The 21,501-nt window shown below is 43.0% G+C and overlaps 1 protein-coding gene across 12 annotated transcripts in view; it reads left to right on the top strand.

The window, feature by feature from the left end:
• Positions 1-21,501, top strand: part of LOC138748415 (uncharacterized) — a 213,260-nt gene that overhangs the window by 127,086 nt on the left and 64,673 nt on the right. For 10 of the 12 annotated variants that reach the window (XR_011348003.1, XR_011348013.1, XR_011348004.1 and 7 more), the window contains one exon: positions 9,261-9,339. The exons of 1 other annotated variant lie outside the window; for it this stretch is intronic. The gene's annotated coding sequence lies outside the window, so the exon portion shown is untranslated. Of the gene's footprint in view, positions 1-9,260; positions 9,340-12,713; positions 12,899-21,501 lie in introns of those variants that run through there. One more of the 12 variants, XR_011348010.1, reaches the window with a different exon arrangement.

Below are 21,501 nucleotides of genomic sequence, written 5' to 3'. Positions count from 1 at the left end.
ACTCTCTGTAGTTTTTTTTTTCTCACCCTGTGCATGGTTTGTGACGTGATTACAGTAATGTGTTCAGACTTCAGAGGCTGGTGTGTCTTCAGAATATTGGTTACCAAGACTAATCAAATGCTTGGCAGATCACGTTGTGGAGAGGTCATCTCAGCTGCAGGGTTAGGGTTAGGGTTGGTCCTTGGTCCTGGGAACACATGGGGCTATTTCTTCTTGAAGCACGAGTCTGCAGGCACTGGAATTGAGGGCAATCAAAAAACTGCTGGAGAAACTCAGCAGGTCTGGCAACTTGGAGGAAAATGGAAGGTGCCTCTCCCTCCGTGTACTTTGCCTGACTAGCTGAGTTGTTCCAGCAGTTTGGACTTTGCTGTTTAATTTCCAACAGTAATCAGCAGGCGCCACCCCTGTGAAGCCAGTAAAATACAGCATCACATGGATTTTATCAGGCACTAAGCTGCTGTAGACAAGATGGAAATTGTGTACCATGCATTCTGTTTTAAGAATGTATATTGTTGCTGTAGCAACTGCATGACGTTGCCAAAATAAACATCCATGTACTGCTGTGTTGTAATCCTAATTTGCCTTTGCATTGAAGGGTGGAGGAGTAAGAATCTACTTCCTCCCTGCAATCCAGTTTGGCAAGCCTTCCAATGCAGTTCTTCCCACGTGTCAATAGGTGTGCTTGTTCATGATGCAGTCTTTGAAGAATGCTGTGCATCCAACGATGGCAAATTGGTTTGTGTTTTTTCTCACCTCCCTCTTGAAGTCGGGAGATTTTCCTTTCTCTCTGGTGACAGCCCCATGGAACCTGCACAGAGCCCACTTCAGATGGAGAACGATTGGTTCCAAAGCCCAGAAAGCAGCACTGGTGATTGTCTCGTGACTTGTCAACTTGCAGGTGCACGTGGGAGAGACATTGACGGCTGGAGCAAGTGGGCAACGGTGAAACACCGAGGCTGGGCTCGTGAATTGGCAGTAGATAACCCTAGTCCACTCTCTTGAGTTTTGTTGGTGTTGGAGATGACAAAGGCAATAGGATATGTGGTATGTTGTAAAGTTGGCCCCCTTCACCTGTTGTTATTGAAATGTGATTAATGTTTAACTATTTTTTCAATTTAATTTTAACCATTTGGCAGATGATGGGCAATTAATGCAGATGACTGTTGCCAGTGGGTTGACGCAGTGCAACAGTGTGATGTTCAAATATTTTTTGTGGTATGCAGGCATGTGGGGGAAAGTTTAGTGATCAATGATGGTCAGTAGATGAATGGGGCCTCTGAGATGATGGCACAGTTAGCGCAACGCTGTTACAGCGCCAGCGACCGGGGTTCGAATCCCGTGCTGTCTTGAAGAGTTTGTACGTTCTCAACGTGTCTACGTGGGATTCCTCATACCTTTCAAAACCATACGGGGGTTGAAAGTTAATTGGGTGTAATTAGGCAGACTGGAAGGGCCTGTTACTGTGCTGTATGTCTAGATTCAAATGCTTAAAATTGATAAATTGTGAACCCAAAGCAGGGGCATGGCCCTGCGAAGGATCTAGACAGACGTGTCTTGGACGAGCTCTCCGTGAAGAATATTAAAAAGACAGTTTAAAAAAATCTTTTCACTGTGGGTGAACAAAATGAACACTGAAAAGTCAAGACAACAAAAAAAAACAAAATCGGAAGAGACGCCGACTCAGCCAGGAACGTCGAGAGAAAGCCTGAAGGGGAGCAGCACAAGAGCTGAGCCCAGCAGTGGGGGGGGGGGGGGGGGGGGGTGGGGGGGGTGATGGGGATCAGTGCGCAACGTGAGTATAATCCTTGATAAGATGGAGACTTTAAGTAGTTGTTTCACGGGTGTTGAAATCTCAGTGAGAGGTATGCCAGAGAAGATGACTGAATTTGAAGAGGCCATCGAGGATTTAATGCAACAAATGGCCAAGTGGAAGTTGGCTTGGTTAAAATGCAAGAAAACCGGAAAGCTTTAGAAGAGGGCGCGAAGGAATGGGGCTTGGATAAGCACGTTAAGCTAGATGAGATCGACCACATGGAGAATTTTAGCAGACGCAGTAATATTTGGATTATCAGTTTGAAGGAAGGGACCGAAGGGAGAGATCCGGTGAGCTTCTTTTGAAACTTGGATCCCATGAGTGTTGGAAGGAAATAAATTCAACAGTAAACTGCAAATAGAAAGGGCTCATCAGACCCTTGGAACCAGGCGACCCGACGAGCAGTGACCACGGCAGTCCCGGAAGGGGTTTTGAAAGCAGCATTTGATTATTCCAAGCAACACAATGCCCTGCTTGAGATCAACAGCGGAAAGGTGTTATTCTTTGAAGACTTCAGCCCAACTTTTGATTAAGCAAAGGAAGGAGCTTGATGGATATAAAAAGGCAACCGGTCAAATAACATAAAATACTCGATATATCCTGCAACTCTGAGGGTCAAAGCAATGGATGGCAGTCGACGTTGTAACAAGACTAAGTGGAAGAATATCTATGAAGATTATGAAAAGATTAAAGATACTGATCAAGATGGTTAAGAAGAAAGTTTACAATGGGACCAAGTAAAAAGTGTATTTTTTTGAACCAACTTGTATTTATTGTTAAATATTATTGAAATTTGAATGGAGAGTCGAGAAAGAGCAAGAACTTGGTAAAAATAGTAGCAGGGCGGAGACTTGGGTCTTAGGGGGATAGTGGCGCCGTGAAAGGAGCAGTTTTGTAAGATGGCATCAAAGGGAGTGGTTCTTCTTCATCGGAAGATTCCGCGGGTGTTTGTCTCCTTGTCTTGTTTCGCTGTGTCAAAATTAAAGTGATGCCAAGATTACAATATCTTTTTCAAACACTTCCTATTTCTTTGCCAAAAAATGTCTTCAAGTTGATAAATAATTGCATTGGGCGATTCCTATGGAACAATAAGGTGCCGAGAATATCACTGGAAAAATTAACGTGAGATTATAAAATAGGAGGATTGAGGCTATCAGATTTTGAAAGCACAAGGCAGATTTCTTTCATCCTTCTCTAAGGAAGGCAGCCCCTGCCCCCACCTTTCTTGGATTCAAATGGGATTATACTCATTGAAAGAGTGGAGTGTTAAGTCAATAACCAAAAAAACAGATAATCCATATTAATACATATACACTATATATGTATTAACCTCCTTTGAAGAAGACCGCAGAGCCCACCTCACTGACAAAAGGCAAAGGAGGAAAAACCCAACACCCAACCCCAACCAACCAATTTTCCCCTGCAACCGCTGCAACCGTGTCTGCCTGTCCCGCATCGGACTTGTCAGCCACAAACGAGCCTGCAGCCGATGTGGACATTTACCCCCTCCATAAATCTTCGTCCGCGAAGCCAAGCCAAAGATTATGTATATACTATCTAATACATTAGAGTGTGGCAAGGTATCAGAGTATATTGAAAAAAACAGCAGGGATATCATTAAGATAATGATATCATATTCTGAACGCCCATTACCGTTATGTAAGAATGTTTTGTTGTTGATGAATATAGGTAATAAAATACTGTATTAAACTCCTGTTATAATAAAGGAATAAGATACGTTAAAGATGACCTTTGATGAACTAAAACAGAAATATGGAGCAGCTAATGGGACTTTCTCCTGTTTCCTTCAGCTAAGATTGTTCGTGAGAGAAAGATGGGGACCAATGTTGGTCCCACTTGAAATTAGTGAAACAGAGCCGAACGAGATGTTGTAATATCAGAAAGATGTTGGTTTGATTGGTTTTTGGATATTATAAATGTAAGATGTGGATTGGTTCAGTATAACTTCCTACACCAATTATATCCTGTGCCACAGAAGCTACATAGTTCAAAATCTGAAAAATTGGAGACATGTTTTAGATGTGGAATTGAAACAGGCTACGTGGTCGTGTGTGAAGGTGAGGCTATTTGGCAGGATATTACTGAAATATGAATTACTGAAATATGAAAGGCAAAGGAGGAAAAACCCAACCCCAACCAACCAATTTTCCCTTGCAACCGCTGCAATCGTGTCTGCCTGTCCCGCATCGGACTGGTCAGCCACAAACGAGCCTGCAGCTGACGTGGACTTTTTACCCCCTCCATAAATCTTCGTCCGCGAAGCCAAGCCAAAGAGAGACTGAAATATGAACAAGGGTGGCCTTCAGAGATGATCGGGTGCTTTAGCTTTTGGGTAATTTTATTCAAATAAGTGATATATTAACTAAATTCCAAATTTCTTTTGTCAAAATAGCATTAGCAGTGGCTTAGAAATGTATTGCAACTACTTGGAAGTCTGACTCTCCCTTCCTCATAGCCCGATGGACTGCAGATGAATCGTTTTATACCTATGGAGAAAATGACATACAATCTAAAAGACATTTGTCAAGATATGACAACCATATACAGGCCCAATTATAATAATGATAATAACATGTTATTACAATATAAACAGGTGTAACTTACCCACATAGATTTTTTTATGGATAGTGTAAGTGTGTGGTTTTATATTTTGTAGTGGGGTCTTTTTGCAATGTATGAAAACGTTTAATATATTGTGAAATTGAAGATTTCACTATGTATATTTATAACAAAATGAAAAATATTCTTTTAAAAAATTGTGAACTCAATGCTATTGATCTTAAAATGTGTGTTTAAAGAAACACTACATTTGCTTGTGATACTAGAATACAGAAAAACTGCTGTTACCCGGAATTCAAGCAATCGGTAAAAAGAAAAGTGAAAAATAAATAGGTAAAAAATACAGAAGTTTAAAGTTAGCCAGCCTTGCTGTTAGTTTGCCAATCGTGCAACAAGCAATCTCAGGTAACCGGAAAATTCACTTATCTGGCAACTACCAATCTCTACAGGTGCTGGATACCAGGGGTTTTACTGTATTCCTATTACCAAGGTATTGACAAAGTTTGAAATGTGGTGAATGCCAGGGTGGAGTTTTATTTTTGGCCTTGAGGTGACAATCCAATTTGGCTGCTTTGGTGAACCAATTGTAAACCTTTGAGAGCAATGACTTACATAAATTTGGGCAATCTTTACACTGGTGTAGATTCAACGTTCTTCCTCATTTGCTTCCAGTTGATCTAAAATTAGTCGTGGTTCTTGGAAATCCCGTGAGGACAATGGATGTGAAGTGTTGGAAGGGTCACTTGGTCAGAAAGGGGATCCACTCCCAGGTCAGCTTAACTGTATAGGAAGCAGTGGAAGCCCCTTTAAGTGTGAACATGCTGCTTTATTGACCACGGGAGAGATAGCTGATGGAGGGATTTGGAACAGGAAGAACTCGGCTCAAACAATGTCTGTGAATCCTGGCATTTTGCGACAAAGTGGTGAATTGTGGTTTGTCAATGGCACGTGGCCAGCTTTTGAATTGCTATTAGATCTCTGGTTTATTTGAAAGACCTGGATTAAAGTAGCACAAGGACGGGTGCTATTTTTGATATTTCACATTTACTATTTGTGCACTTCTTTTGTATGCAAACAGCATAATTCATTGAATAGTGGTTGAGAGCTAAATACCTCTGGAGTATAAACAGTTTTCAGGATCACCAAGGTACCTCACACACTCGTCTACCCAGTCTCTAGCACCGGGTGATCCGGCAGCTCATTGAACTCTCCAATGCTGCTTGAATGTGTGTAGCACACAGGTTTCCCCCCTCCCACTATCCGTAAGTAGAGCCTTCCAATGAAACCTTTCATAAGCCAAAATGGTGTAAAGCGAAGAAGCAATTGCCATTGGGGAAAACGTTTTTAATCATTCCCAGACCCAAAAAAACACCCACCAACTCATACCAAATAATGCACAAAACCGAAAATAACGCTAACATAATGTAGGTCTTTCATAAAAGTGAAGTGGCGTAAAACGAACTTACAAAAAGCGGGGGATACCTGTATAAGATGTGAGGTTGAGGCTTTATAAGGCACTGGTACAACCTCACTTGGCCTTGTTTAAGTAAGGATGTGTTGGCATTAGAGAAGGTTCAGAGGAGGTTCACAAGGATGATTCCGGGAATGAAAAGGTTATATGAGGAATGTTTGATGGCTCTTGGTACTCGTTGGAATTTAGGAGAATGAGGGGGGTGGGGGGGAGCTCGTTGAAACATTTTGAATGTTGAAAGTAATGGAAAAGTAGATGTGGAAAGATTCTTTCTCATGATGGGAGTCTGGGACTTTAGGATTAAAGGTTGTCCACTTAAAACAGATGTGGAGGAATTTTTTGAGCCAGGGAGCGGTGAATCTGTGGAATTTGTTACCACAGGCAGTAGTGGGTGTATTTAAGGCAGAGATTGACAGGTTCTTGATTAGCCAGGGCATCAAAGGTTATGGAAAGAAGGCCAGGCAGTGGGGCTGAGTGAAGAAATGGATTAGCTCTTGATTAAATGGCAGGGGAGACTCGATGGGCTGAATAGCCTATTTCTGCTCCAATGTCTTATGGTCTCATTTTGGATGAAAATTGTTGTGAGCAAAAGGGAGCACTCAATTTCTTGCTGCTTTTGGGGTAAAATAAACTGTTTGCTTCATTGTTTTTTTTTCATAAGGAGCACTTAGGCTTTTCGGAACCCATCGGTGAAAAGATTTGAAAGAGGGTTTGGAAAGTAGAGGAGCCGTGAAACTGGATGGGTTGGGAGGCAATTCCAGAGGAGTGCTTTCTGGTAGAAGAACGGTGATGAGCTCAGTGTACGGAGCTGTGTGGACTGTGCAGTGTAAGAGACAATTGGCCACGGGGGCCCTTGGTGTTCCTGCCAGTCGGAGAGATCCTAGCCAATCCGCTGCTGCCTCCTACCCTTTCCCAGCCAATCATCGTCAGTTTCCACATCCCTTTGGTGTCCCCAAAACTCTCGGCTCTGGCCTCGGGTTGACTCACTGAATAGTAACAGCCCTCTGGGGTTCAGATTTACAAATGATCACATGAAGCAGTTTTCCCCAGATTTTACATGGCTTGAGCCCTAATTCTGATTCTCCAGCTGAAAGCAGCAGGCTTGGCCTTTCCTGACATTCTCTCTCCAAGACAGCCTCACAGAATCTCTCCTGTATCAATCCATCTTGCGTTTGGGCGAGAGCAGAGGAGCAAAAGCTCACAAATCGACTGTTCAGTGGGTGGGCGAATGGTCTGCCTTGTCCAGTAGAAGTCTGAAAATCTGGATGGCTCAGGGATTAGGTCGATCCAAATTTTCGGATTCTCAGACAGTGCTTTTAAAATTAAAATTTAAGTAGGAATAAAGACGAGATGAGCAGGTAAATTTTGATCGTTGACTTGTGAGCAAATACAGCACGCTTCATTTATCAAAATGAGCAGTTTTAAAGAAAAATAAAGTCAACACTTGACAAAAATGTAAACATAAATTTTTTCACTGCAAAAAAAAGCATGCAATGCTTGAAATTATGTTTAAAATGAACATTGTGAAAGAAGATACAGTATACAAATGAAAGGAAGTTATTTCATACAAATTAATTATTTTTTTATTGACGAAACATTTTTGTACAAAGTAGACAAAAACCAAATATTTATTTGTTGATTTCTGCGACTTCTGGGCCGTTTGCTGCATGGCTGGTGGATGGGACTCTCACAGCTTCTGCATCCTGCTGGCACTGCTTGACACTTCTTTTGCTTTCTTTAAATACCTTTGTGTATTAGCCGTTTCTTTCAGCAATTTTATTGTAAGGCTGAGGTAATAGTAGAATTTTATTTTTTTTCCTTTTTCATATTGTAAATTGTTGTTCGTCCTTCCTAGTTGAAGACCCTGGCTTCAAAGTCAAATGGGAGATTGCTGGCTGTGGGTCCGGAGGTGACTGGTGAGGCCGGTCCGTGCCCTGAAGGCTCGCCCACATGTGGGACACAAGTGGGTGGCTGCTGTCGTGGCAGTGGATACTGCTCGGGCCTTGCGCGCAGCACGCTTTCATTGCGTCTTGATGATGCGCTTGACTTCAGCTGCATGAGCTCCTGTGGTGATCTTGCTGCGCCAAGCTGGACCGTCGAGGGCAAGTGTCTTCCACGTGTTGATGTCAACACCCAGGCCTTTGAGGGACGCTTTGTGGCAGTCTTTGTAATGTTTCTTCTGCCCCCACCCCCAACTGACCGCTTGGCCTGACACAGTTCTCCATACAGCAGCTGCTTAGGCAATCGGCTGTCTGGCATTCTGGCCATTTGTCCAGCCCACCTGGCTTGGGCTTTCAGAAGGAGGGTGTAGACACTGCAGAGCCCAGCTCGTTCCAGAATTTCCGTGTCGGGGGATTTGTCCTGCCACATGATGTGGAGGAGTCTGCGGAGACATCTCAGGTGAAAGTGGTTCAGCTATTTGGCGTGTCTGCTGTAGACAGTCCTGGTCTCGCTGGCGTAAAGGAGGGTAGTAAGGATCGTAAATTGTAGACTTTCCAGGGTTGTATGTTTCCATTAGAACAGTATTGCTCTTACCACGTTCCAGTTTCTTAATTATTTCAAGTTTGTTGACTTGATGGATGGAAGGGGGTTGAGGTTGCCTTGTCAGGGTGGGAGGAGAGAGAGGCTGCCTTGATTTGTGGGGGTGGGCCTTGGGACAGGGGGAACAGGAATACCTTGGGGTGGTAGTGGTGGACAGGGCACCTTGACGAGCTGCTGCTGTACAGCTCGAAAGACAAATGCTCTGTGTGGAGTTCCCACATCCTCCTCGTGACTCTGCAGGTTTCCCTGGGTGCTCAGGTTTCCTGCACAACAAAGCTTACAATGCTTAATTAGTATGTTGGTGAGTGGTAGGATCTTAGGAGAGATGAAAAGGGCGGGGAAGAAGATCGCTATAAATGGGATCGAGGTGGTCATTGTGAGCGGTGAGATGAAATGCCTGTTTATTTTTATAGAGCTGAATGATCGTGAGTGACTGATTCTATTCCTCTGGACTTTGCCCTTTTGCTGTTGATGAATGGCAAGTAGCATTAAATGTATCACAATAAAATAGCTAATGTCTCCAGAATAGCAGAATGGTTGACCGAATTGATGGGTGCAATCCAGGAGACATCAACCACAATACAAGGCACATGCTCAAGGTGGGTCTCCATTGGCTTTATCTCCTCATCCAAGCCCAGGGGTTGTATTTGATTGAATTTCTTCATGTCCGTGATGCTTAACACTTAAAGCTGTGAATGCACTTAAATCCTGACCATTCACAGAGTGCTGCAGATGCTGTGATTGTAGTTAAAAAAACAAACTGAAATGCTGGAGGAAGTCGGCTTGTCTTTTCAATGCCTTGAGACAAAGGTATATTGCCGAGTATTGTGTTCAGTTCTGGTTATCTCATTACAGGAAGGATGTGGAAGCCGTGGAAAAGGTGCAGAGGAGATTTACCAGGATGTTGCCTGGATATGGAATCAAGTCTTATGAGGTAAGCACTCTTCTCTTTGGAGGGAAGAAGGCTGAGAGGTGACTTAATAGAGATCTACAAAGTTTTGAGAGGCATAGATAAGGTAAACAGCCAGTGACTTTTTCCTCAGGGAACAAATAGCAAGCCCCAAAAGACCTATGAACAAAGTGAAGGTGGGGAAGTTAAGGGGAGACATCAGTGGGGTTTTTTTTTTAACACCGAGATTGTTTGTGCTTAGAATTCCTTGCCAGGGTGGTGATGGAGCCTGAAACATTCAGAGCATTTTAGAGACTCTTAGACAAGCACATGGACAAAAGAAAAATAAAAGAGGGTTACAAGGCAGGAAGGGTTTTTTTTTTTGGTAGTAATATTTTGATCGGCGTAATGTCGAGCGCCGAATGTGAGGTTGTGTTCTATTAATTTTACTCACCGTCAGCCTGACGATGGTTCTTGGTGTTTATCGACAAAGAGTCTGGCTTTTCAAAAACTACTTGACAGATTGTGTACTCCAAAGAAGAGCGAGGCTATTTGAAGTTCATTTGCGTCATGTTCTTCGTGACTGGTTGGTTGCCATGGTAGCAGTTACATTCAAATGTTTTTTCTTTAAAAATTGTATTACAATTCAGCATCCTTTTAAAAAAAAAATTGGGACCTCAGGGTAGCAAGTCTTGCCAAAGCAAGTGACGAAATAAGCATGCCTTGCTTTCCAGAGTTTGGAGAGTAATGAGCAGGTCTCCTGCTTTCAGGAACCCGTGCACGTCTCCTGTTGAAATGCCAGCAGTTGCAGTTGCCTGCTTCAACTATTAGCCAGTTTGTGTGTCAGCATGCCCATTTGTCTCCTTGTTACCCTGTCCTCCCTCAAAGCAAACTGGAAATTTGTATTCATCAGTACCCCTCTGGGTTGTGGGTGGAAGTGGAACGCCCTGTGTGCAGTCACAGAGAATGTGCCTACACCAGGCAGATAGGGATTGAGTGAGAGCCCCTGGAGCTGTGAGGCAGGGGCACCAACTGCTGAGCCATCTTTCTGCTGTTTGAAAATCTTTATCGTAATTTTGATGCATTCCCTTGGTCACGAGATGAGGCACAGTGTGTAACACCTTGCATAACACAGAGGGCCCATGTCTTCATAACCCCTCAGTTCCTTCCAGCTCTCTCCACTCGTCCAGGTGGCAATAAACTCGTTTTGATGTTTATTTGCAGGTAGTCCTGTTGATAGTCTGCTGTATCCATGTCAGGAGCTACAGAAATGTCCATTCGTGTGCTGGTGTTCTACTGTCTGTGGAGTTCATGACAGTGCATTGGTACATTCTGTTAAAAAAGTAAATATTCTGGCATCATCTCTGAGTTTACAAGTAATTAAATAGACGAATAGAATGTTGGCCACCTGACTGAGATACAGAAAGTGAAACCAACATTTGGTTAGACACTACACCATTCTTTCGAGATTGCCATATCTCCAGAAAAGAGAAGGATGATTTGGAAGAGTTTACGCACCTAAATTTGACTTAAAGGGTTGAATTATGATGGGTTAATGAAGGGAAATGTAGATACATGGCAACCTGTTGTTTCTGAGATTGAGTGATAACAGATTGAGATAACCAAGATAGTCAGATGGGTTGATATTCCAGATTAGATGATGAATAAATATATAAATCCAATATCTGTACAATGCCAACATTAGAATTTGTTTGCAAGAAAAGTGGTTGTTTCCTCTCACATCTGATTAATTTGGGTAAAAATCGGGTGGCACGGGTTGAAATGGCTGGAGCCTGCTTCTACCATGCTGTAAATAAATAAAATACTGTTGTGGGGGTTATTCAGGAGCCTGATGGCTGCAGGGAAGAAACTGTCATTAAACCAGTTGGTGTGCAATTTCATTTTTTCAAGCATTTCCCAAATGTCCATTATTTCTGAGTCTGTGACCTGTGGTAAGATTCCAACTATTTTTATTGAAGCTGTTAACCTTCACCATTCTGCTTTCTCTTCATGTTGCATTGTGATCCTGCTGCCGAACCAAATTGAGTGCTGGGCCTTGCCTCTTGCTCTCCCTCGGAGTGATGTTATTACCATGTGCTTCACATTTTCTGCTCATTCGTTTACTCTGATTTGCAAAAATAACCATTGACAACAAAGAATTCCCATTGTTTCAAACAAAAGCTACATTTTTCTTTCTTGCTCTCCTTTTATTCATTTGAAATCTTTTTAAACTAAATCCTGCCAAATTCTTTAGACATTGCAAAGGGAACAAATGTGTAGATTTATCTTGTAAAGTAGTGCAGGGCTTATGGAATGCAAATACTTAAGATGCTGGTGGAAATCCCCTGATTTAAATGAATACTTTATATGCCCGTGTAATAGTCAATTCTGAGTGATAATGCACCCTCTTAATCTTGGCCCATATGACCCATGTGAAAATCCACCCCCCCCACCCAATTTTGGCCTGGACTGCCCATCCATCTGAGCCCCGGCCGCCCACCCACCAGAGTTCTTGATGCCCTGACCACAGATCCTCGCACCGGTGTCCCGCCCATCTGAGCTCCTGATGCCCTGACTGAGGACGCTCATTCTGACTGCCCGAACTTTAGAGCTCCTGCTGCAGACTCTCTCTCCTTCACTCCAGTTGCTCACCCAGCCAAGTTCCCCATGCTCTGAGTCATCACCCTGGCCGTCTGCCCACCAGATCTCCTGCTGCCCCAGCCACAGACTCTCTCCTAGGCCCCAGTCGCCCACCCATCCGTTCTCCCGAAGCTCCGAATACAGACATGACACCTGGTCCCAGCCATCCGAGCTCCCAGTGCCTTGAACAATACATGTACTTGACTGCAGTCAAAATTAGTATACCCCAAATTCAACCCAAAAATTGGCCCCAATATCAACTATTGCATGAGTATACACACTAGTGTTAATTATTAATAGGCAAATGTGATTCCCAGAGGTTTGGTAAAAATCCTACCTTTCAGTGCATTTCAAAGCCACTTGGACAAGATTTCAGAGATGAGTTGAGCCTGAATATGGTTAAATTATTTTTTTTGTTAGATGGTTCTATGGAGTTGCAATTCACCTTGGATAGGGGAACCCCTTATTATGGCTGAACGTAGTTTCCATCGTCTTAGAAACAACAGCCTATAGGAGGTCATTTGGCCCATCATGACGTTACCAGTTGACCGAAAAGACCCTCTCAAAGGCTTGTCAAGGTCAAAATAGCCAAATGTGATGCTTCGAAAGATCAGTTGAAGTGAGGCATGTTCTTTTCATAAGGAAACATCTGATTTCCACCTTGAGAAAGAAAGCAAAAGAAAATGAAAATTAACAAAGTAAAACATGAGCAATAAAAAAAAAGTCACAAATGAATCAGAACTTGAATTGGAAGTTGGGTTGTTTTGTCAATTATGTAGGACTTGCTGAATAAATGATTACGAGGATGCAAATCTGGGAACGTGGGTAATACAGAAAAACACCTGTAACCTGCCTCCGGCAAAAAGAAGATCGTAGAAAATAAATGGATTTTAAAAAATATGAACGTTTAAAATTGATGCGCCTCGCCATTAGTTCGCCAATCAGGTAACGTACAATCTCAAGCAACCGGAAAATTCATTTATCTGGTAATTCCCGTGTTTGCCGGATAAGAGGGGTTTTACTGTATATCTAATTTATTGAGTTAAGCTATGCATAAAAACAGTGGTAGCCATGAATTTTATTTCCATTTGTCTCCACCGCCCTGTTAGAAACTAAAAACTTTGCAAAATCCACTATCTTAGCTAAGTGTTGACCTTTTGGAGTTGAAGGAAAGCATTTGATTAGAATTGTGTCAACAGCAAAAGTTTTTTTTTTGGGTTTAATAAAAGTGACTGGTATAACAAATGTTTAAACCAGTGGTTCTCAACCTTTTTCTTCCCTCTCACATACCACCTTAAGCAATCCCTTACTAATCACATAACACCTATGGCATAGGGATTACTTAAAGTAGTATGCGAGTGGAAAGGAAAAGGTTGAAAATCGTTGGGATAAAGTGTCTCTCACGTTATCCTGCTCAGGAGTTATTTCTGAAATGTTTGACAGTGAGCTACGTCAGGACGGAGCAAAATGCCCAAAAGTCTGGGAATCCAAAATGAAAATGGAAAATGTTGGCAATGCTCAGGGGTGCATCTGTTCAAGCTGCTGTCTCAGGGCTCCAGCTCAGAAACAATCTGGTAGAACGGCTAGCGTCGCGGTTAGTTTGACGCTGTTACAGTGCCAGCGACTGGGGTTTGAATCCAGTGCTGTCTGAAAGGAGTTGGTGAGTTTGACGCTGTTACAGTGCCAGCGACTGGGGTTTGAATCCAGTGCTGTCTGAAAGGAGTTGGTGAGTTTGACGCTGTTACACTGCCAGCGACTGGGGTTTGAATCCAGTGCTGTCTGAAAGGAGTCGGTGAGTTTGACGCTGTTACAGTGCCAGCGACTGGGGTTTGAATCCAGCGCTGTCTGAAAGGAGTCGGTGAGTTTGACGCTGTTACAGTGCCAGCGACTGGGGTTTGAATCCAGCGCTGTCTGAAAGGAGTCGGTGAGTTTGACGCTGTTACAGTGCCAGCGACTGGGGTTTGAATCCAGCGCTGTCTGAAAGGAGTCGGTGAGTTTGACGCTGTTACAGTGCCAGCGACTGGGGTTTGAATCCAGCGCTGTCTGAAAGGGGTCGGTGAGTTTGACGCTGTTACAGTGCCAGCGACTGGGGTTTGAATCCAGCGCTGTCTGAAAGGAGTCGGTGAGTTTGACGCTGTTACAGTGCCAGCGACTGGGGTTTGAATCCAGCGCTGTCTGAAAGGAGTCGGTGAGTTTGACGCTGTTACAGTGCCAGCGACTGGGGTTTGAATCCAGCGCTGTCTGAAAGGGGTCGGTGAGTTTGACGCTGTTACAGTGCCAGCGACTGGGGTTTGAATCCAGCGCTGTCTGAAAGGAGTCGGTGAGTTCTCCTCGGAGGGTTTCCTCCAGGTGCTCTAGTTTCCTCCCACCCTTCCAAACGTACTGGCGTTGTCGATCAATTGGGTGTTAATGGGAGACACGGGCTCATGGGGCGAAAGGGCCTGTTACTGTGCTGAACGTCTGTATGTTTAAAAGTCAACATTTTGCTCCAATTCTGTTCATTGAAGTTAGTGTTTTTGAGCAAAGTGAGTGCATCAATCTTTCCACCTTTGCTGTTATCAGATGTTTTTAAAAAATTGGATGTATCCTCGGGGGAATTCTTTAGAAAGAAAGCTTTAATTTGTCTTTGAAGTGACTTGTCTAAATTTCCATGGAGACTTGAGTGGATGGGCTTATAGTGTGGAAACAAAAGCACTTGAAATCCTTCAGTGTCTTGTCAGTGGAAATGGCAGTGATTAAAGCAATCAAACTTATCCCATTCCCTTCTAAACTAATTCACATGTATTTTTCTTCACGATGCAATTAGTGTTGGGTCCAGGAAAGATCCTCTGAAATAGTGACTCCCAAGAACTTATTTTTGCTCACCCTCTCCACCTCTGATCTCCCCCCCCCCCCCCCCCCCACTGGATTGTGCACCTTTGGTTTTCCCTTCCTGAAGTTAATAAGCAGCTCCTTTGGTGACAATGAGTGCGAGGTTGTTAGTGGCACACCATTCGGCCAAGTTTTCAATCTCCCTCCTTCGGGAAGGCATATTGCTTTGTATAAAGTGTCTATCAATTTAATTGCTGGGATGAAAGACTTCATTCAATTGAATTGAAAGGGGGACCCTCATTAGGAATTGAATTGCAATCTTCATCAACAAATTTAAATTCTGAAGATTGCTCTGGATAACATATTTGCCATTGAAAAATAACTTTATTCTTCTGCCAAGGTGAAGCAGCTCAAATTCTGCCACAGCTCATCATTTGTACTCTGCTTTCTTGAAAACGTATTCTGGCATTTTTCTCCCTGTCAGTATCAGTCTCCCTGACCCTTTTCTGGGTGTCAGTGGGCAGGTAACTGAAACCTTCTCCTTCTCCCTTTCTAAACCTGCTCCTATTTACTCCTTGTCCCTACATGTTCGAGCTGCTGGACACTCCAAATATTAATCTCATGCAGGGCCTGATAGCATAATTAATGATGAGAATACTGAATATACTCATGAGTAAATAGAGTTAAAAACATTGAGATGTATGGAAAGAGTAAGCCTTTCCTACTAAGGTTAGGTGAGTCAAGAACCTGATGACGTGGGTTAAGGGTGAAAAGGAAAATGTTTAAAGGGGGAAAATACTTAATGCAGAGTGTGGAATGAGCTGCCCATGTTTGTGTGGGATTTACCTGGGTGCTACGGTTTACTCTTTTTTTTAAATTTAAAAATTTTTTTTATTTTTCACACAATAAATCACGTTAGCCATGATATACACTTTTTCTTTTTCACACATATACAGTGTCTTTTTCTCCCCCCCCCCCCCTCCTCCCAAGCCACCCCCCCCATCCCCCCTCTCATCCATTTTAGGTATACAATCTAGGTTGCATTAAGCCAGTCAGACAATGTTGTCATTCAACAAAAATACACCAGAAATTCTACTGAGTCCATTCTTTTCTTTTCTTCTCCTTCCATCAACTTAGGTAATGTTTGTTCCCGGTAGGTTTTCGCTATTGTATTTAATGTAAGGCTCCCATACTTGTTCGAATATTTCAATATTATTTCTTAAACTATATGTTACTTTTTCTAATGGAATACATTTATTCATTTCTATATACCATTGTTGTATTTTCAAATTATCTTCCAATTTCCAGGTTGACATAATACATTTTTTTGCTACGGCTAGGGCTATCTTAACAAATCTTTTTTGTGCATCCTCCAAATCAATTCCAAATTCTTTATTTTTTATGTTACTTAGGAGAAAGATCTCTGGATTCTTTGGTATATTGTTTTCTGTTATTTTATTTAATATCTGATTGAGATCATCCCAAAATTTTTCTATTCTCTCACATGTCCAGATTGCATGAATTGTTGTTCCCATTTCTTTTTTACATCGAAAACATCTATCAGATACTGTTGGGTCCCATTTATTTAACATTTGCGGTGTAACCAATTATATTGTATCATACGTAGCCTCGTATTTATTGTATTTCTCATCGTTCAGAACATAATTTCTCCCATGTTTCCTTTTTTATCTTTATATTTAAATCTTGTTCCCATTTTTGTTTAGTTTTACCATTTGTTTCCTCAATCTCCTTTTCTTGCAGTTTAATATACATATTTGTTATAAATCTTTTGATTAACATTGTATCTGTAATCACATATTCAAGGTTACTTGGTGCTACGGTTTACTCTCACGAGAATTGCAGGTCAGTTGGTGAAATTTTGGGACCAATTTTTCGAGTCAACTTTCGGGGATCTTTACATGGGGGTCTTACATTTGATCGGCTGGTAAGTCAGCGGTCGGGGTGTCGGATACTCTGATGGTTGGGCGGCCGGGGTGTTGGGATCTCCGGCGGTCGGGGGAGCCAAAAATGGGTGGTCGACTTTTACAAGGGTCAAAAGGAAAATATACAATTTTTGGGCCAAAAAAGGGGTGGGGGGGTGTTGACTATGGGATTGACTACAACACGTTTTTGCAATATCTCCTTGCCAGCTGCTTGTAATTCACAGGGTTGAAAGCCAACTTTGTTTCCAGACTTGGATGCACTTGGATGTGGTCCAGTGTAACGCCCTTGGGTTTATCCTTCCTTGCATTGAAATCTGAAGCATGCCAGGACAGATTGGGAGCATATTTGGTCCACTTAATATTGAAATGTGAGCAGTGAGTATTTGAAATTTTCCCCACCCCAGTTCCACTTTCGAATGTCCGTTCCTCTCCATTCGTATTTGATCACTTGTCTCTTGCACTGATTCATGAATGTGAACTGACTTGTCTTTGAATGGTATTGGTCCAGTGTTGACATTGATGCCAGCCTGTCTCTGACAGGACTTTTCCATCGGACATGACATCACAGAATTAGGCCCTGGTGCCCATCCAGTTTGTGCCAAGCTATTTTTCCACCTCGCCCCATCGACCTACACCCGGACCTTAGCCTTCCATACCCCTCTCATTCAAGTAGCTGTCCAATCTTTTCTTAAACGTTGAAATCGAACCTACCTCTGCTGGCAGCTCGTTCCACACTCTCACCACCCTCTGAGTGAAGGACCTCATTTTCACCCTAAATCCGTGGCCTCTAGTTCTTGTCAAACCCAACCTCAATGGGAAAAGTCTGCTTTCATTTATCCAATCCGTACACCTCAATTTTTAAAAAAAAAAAGTTTTTTGGGGATGAGGGGTAGATTTGATACAGGTTTGTAATATTTTATTTTGAAAGATGGCTCCGAAGTGTGGCAGCTCCTTGCTCACATTTGGCAATCTAGATGCACTGTCTCAGTGATTATCTAATTCTCCTTCCTCTGATGTTGCCAGCAGTGTGTTTGTGTCTAGTTCTCCAGGTTTCCAGATTTTCAGAATTTGAAAGCAGAGTTGAAATTCCAGGAAAACGTTTTGAAGTAATTGCACGGAAGTCTTGTTGTTGCATCCTTCTGGACAATGCACTGCATTGTAGACCTAACACTCGTGTGCTGTTTTGGACACCTAACTACACCATGGGTATCAATAAAATTGAAAGGGTGCAGAGAAAATTTACAAAGATGTCGCTGGCCCTTGAGGAACTAAGTTACAAAGAAATGTTAAACAGGTTCGGACTTTATTCCCTGAAGTGTAGAAGAATGAGAGGATGTTTGATAGAGGTATATAACATTGAGAGGTATGGATAGAGTAAGCTTTTTCTACTAAGGTTAGGTGAGACAAGAACCTGATGACGTGGGCTAAGGGTGAAAAGAAAAATGTTTAAAGGGGGGAGATACTTAATGCAGAGTGTGGAATGAGCTGCCCATGTTTGTGTGGGATTTACCTGGGTGCTACGGTTTTCACCCATGGGAATTGCAGGTCAGTTGGTGAAATTGGACAGCACGGGCTCAGGTGTACGTGGGCTCCAATTTCACGTTGAAGAAAAATATTGCATGGATGGGAGGGCTATGGGGGGCAATGGTCTGGGAGCAGGTCATTGACACTTGGCCGAATACTAGTTCCATTGCAGACGAGATAGGCTGAAGGGCCTGTTTCTGTGCTGTGGTGGAATGATGGAGGTATCGTAATGGCATTGGATGTCAAGGTTGTGTGCGATCTGAACTGATGCAATATTGGGATGTGTTGATGTGCTGCTCCAGAGTAATTGTAACTACTCTAGTACTTAGCAGTGTGGGGGAGAATGATGTTTGCTTTATTACGCTGCAAATTGAGGAATATTTACTTAATTTAATAACTTCTTTAAATAAATAAGAGTGGGCAGGTTGTACGTTGAATGTGGAGTGCTGGGCAGATTTGATGCTGCTTTTTATTTTAAAAAGTAACTCAACCGTCTGCCATTCCCAGTGTGTGGTGATTAAAAGACAATTTTGTTGACTTCAATTGGATTGACATTTGAAATTGTTCCTTTTTACATGGACATTTGTGGTCTTTGGCTTTGCAAATCGAGCTGCCATGCTGTGCTTTGCATGCACTGATCCAAGCAATCTGAGAGAGATGGAAGGAGAGTGTCTTGTTTTTTGGCTCTGGTTGAACAGGTCAGTAATCCCGCATCTCCGCTGCAGCTCAGTTAATGCTGCCTGTGTATTCCTGGGATGGGGTGATGGATTACCGCAGTTCGCGTGACTGCCTGGTCTGACTTGTTTTCAACAGAACAGTTCAGTAAAGGGGTCGGCCCTTCAGCCCACGTCTGCGCCAAATCCAGTGTCCAAACCAAACTAAAACTTGGGGCGGAACTGTTAGCGTAGCGATTTGTGCAACGTTGTTGCAGGGCCAGCAGCTGGGATTGTGTTCCGGTTCCTGCGCTGTCTGTAAAGAGTTTGTACATTCTCCCCGTGTTTGTGTTGGATTTACCTGGGTGCTTAGGGTTTCCTCCCACGGGAATTGCAGGTCAGTTAGTGAAATTGGGCAACACGGGCTCATGGGCCAAAAGGGCCTGTTACTGAAGTTTTTAAAATGTTTAAATTTAATTTTAAAGTGTAAATTTTATCTGCTGCTAGCACATGCTTGATATTCCTCCATTCTCTTCATATTCATGTATCTATTTACAAACCACTTAAATGCTACTGTAACATCTGCTTCCACCACTACCCCAGGCACCCACCACTGTCAAAATAAAATATTTGCCCCTCGTACTTCCTTTAAACTTGCTTCCCCTCCTCATGAATTCATATCCCCCTCTTAATGGCGCTTTTACACCGGAGAAAAAATTCTGGTAATCCACCCTATCGATGTCTTTTATGACATTATAAACTTCTATCAGCCCCTCCCCCACTACTTCCATTGTTCAAGAGGAAACGACCCAGGTTTTTCCAACCTTTCCCCCATAACTCATACGTTCCAATCCAAGCAACATCCTGCTTAACCTTTTCTGCACGCTTTCTGAAGCCTCCCCACCCTTCCTGTAATGACTAGAAATGCACTCAGTATTCCAAGTGTGGCCTACGCTCAGTCAAGTGCAGTTGCAACATGATTTCTTTTTGTACTCTGTGCCCTGCCCAGTGAAGGTACGCACACCATACACTTTCTTTACTTGGGCAGCCACCTTCAAGGATCCCCTGATCCGTGTGCACATTAAAATCCCAGCATCAAAGCCTGCAGACACTGTGGTTGAAGTTTAAAAAAAACACCACGCAGGAGAGACCCAGCAGGTCAAACAGTGTATTTCATAGAGCAATGGTAAAGGTACATAACCAATGTTTTGGGCTTGACCCCTTCGAGGTATCCATATGGAAGATGAGGTGTTGTTCCTCCAGTTTACAGGTGATCTCAGTCCGCCCAGTGCGTGAGACAAGTCAGCGAGGGAATGGGGTGGAAAATTGAAATGGGTGGCCGCTGGGAGATAACGCTTCGCATGAACCCCAGCCGGAGTCGAGAGGTGATTCAGTTCCCCATACAAGCAGAGTAGAGAGAATGGTTGGCATGGATGTGGGGAGCTGAGGGGATTGTTTTTGTGTTGTATAACTTCATAAGCATTCTCATTCCACATGCCACTTCTCAACCCTCTCCCCAGGTCCCAGTGATAACTTGCACGCCTGCTTGATTGCTTGCCGATCATTAAAGAGACTCGCTGCAGTTGCAGAGCTCACCAGAGTGTCAATCTTTGACTAGAGTGTCAATCATCTTTGCTGCATTACCTTTAAAAGGATCCCAATTATTTTGTATAACATCATGGAAGAGGTCTAATGGTGAACCCACACTAAGTGTCTCGGTGTACTGATTTGAATCCTAATTAAGAATGTTCTGTATCCAGTTCAACCAATGTTAGCCCTGTTGGGTGGTTTCCGAGCTTGTGTGGGTGGAGCATTGATCACTGAGACGTGTTAATATGAAGTTCCTGTTTGGCGTGATAAGCTTTAGTTGAAAGCCAAACCCAAGTGTTGCTTATAGCCAAAGTTATGGTAATGATTTAACCATATTTCTATAAACTTAAGGGTTTTATGTAGCGCTGAATAAAGCCCTTTCGCCGGATGTGTCCATGTGGACAAAAGTGCTGACCTGAGCGAGTCTAATTTGCCTGCTTTGGGCCAATATCCCTCAAAAATTGTGCACCTGTCTAAATGTTCTTTCAGTTTGTGTAATTACACATGCCCCTGGCAGGTCATTCTGCGTACCCCTGACCCTCGGCAGGAAAAAAAAGTCTCTCAGGTCCCTTAAAATCTTTCCCTTCTTCCTACAAATTTGTGCCCTCTTGTTTCAGACTACACGATCCTGGGGAAAACTCCTCTATCCTAGGGGGGAAAAAAGACGGACTTTATCTACCTCATTATTTTATACAATTCTCTAAGGTCCCCCACAGCCTCCTGCACTCCAGTGCCAACAGTCACAGCCTATCTCGCATCCTTGAGAATCTTTCTGTTCTTCATCCAGCCTAGTATCCTTCCCATTGTCAGGCAACCAATTGGGCAATTGCACAAGATTGACTTTTACACAGTATATACGGTAATGTTCTCTCTGTATCTCATTTTTAAAACTGAACATTTATTTTCATTTTACTCATTAACATTGGGTACCCCATCATTCAGAACAAAGAAATATTCACACGTGCATTCTTGGGTCAGAACAGAAACTTGTTTGTTTGGTCACCTCCGAGTGGGGAGGGGAGTTGTGGACATGGCCTCATCAGCTT

This window comes from Narcine bancroftii, chromosome 13 (assembly GCF_036971445.1).
Source record: "Narcine bancroftii isolate sNarBan1 chromosome 13, sNarBan1.hap1, whole genome shotgun sequence".
Lineage (NCBI taxonomy): Eukaryota > Metazoa > Chordata > Chondrichthyes > Torpediniformes > Narcinidae > Narcine > Narcine bancroftii.
The sequence above is the reverse complement of the archived record's forward strand: the minus strand, read 5'-3'. Positions and strand labels throughout refer to the sequence as shown.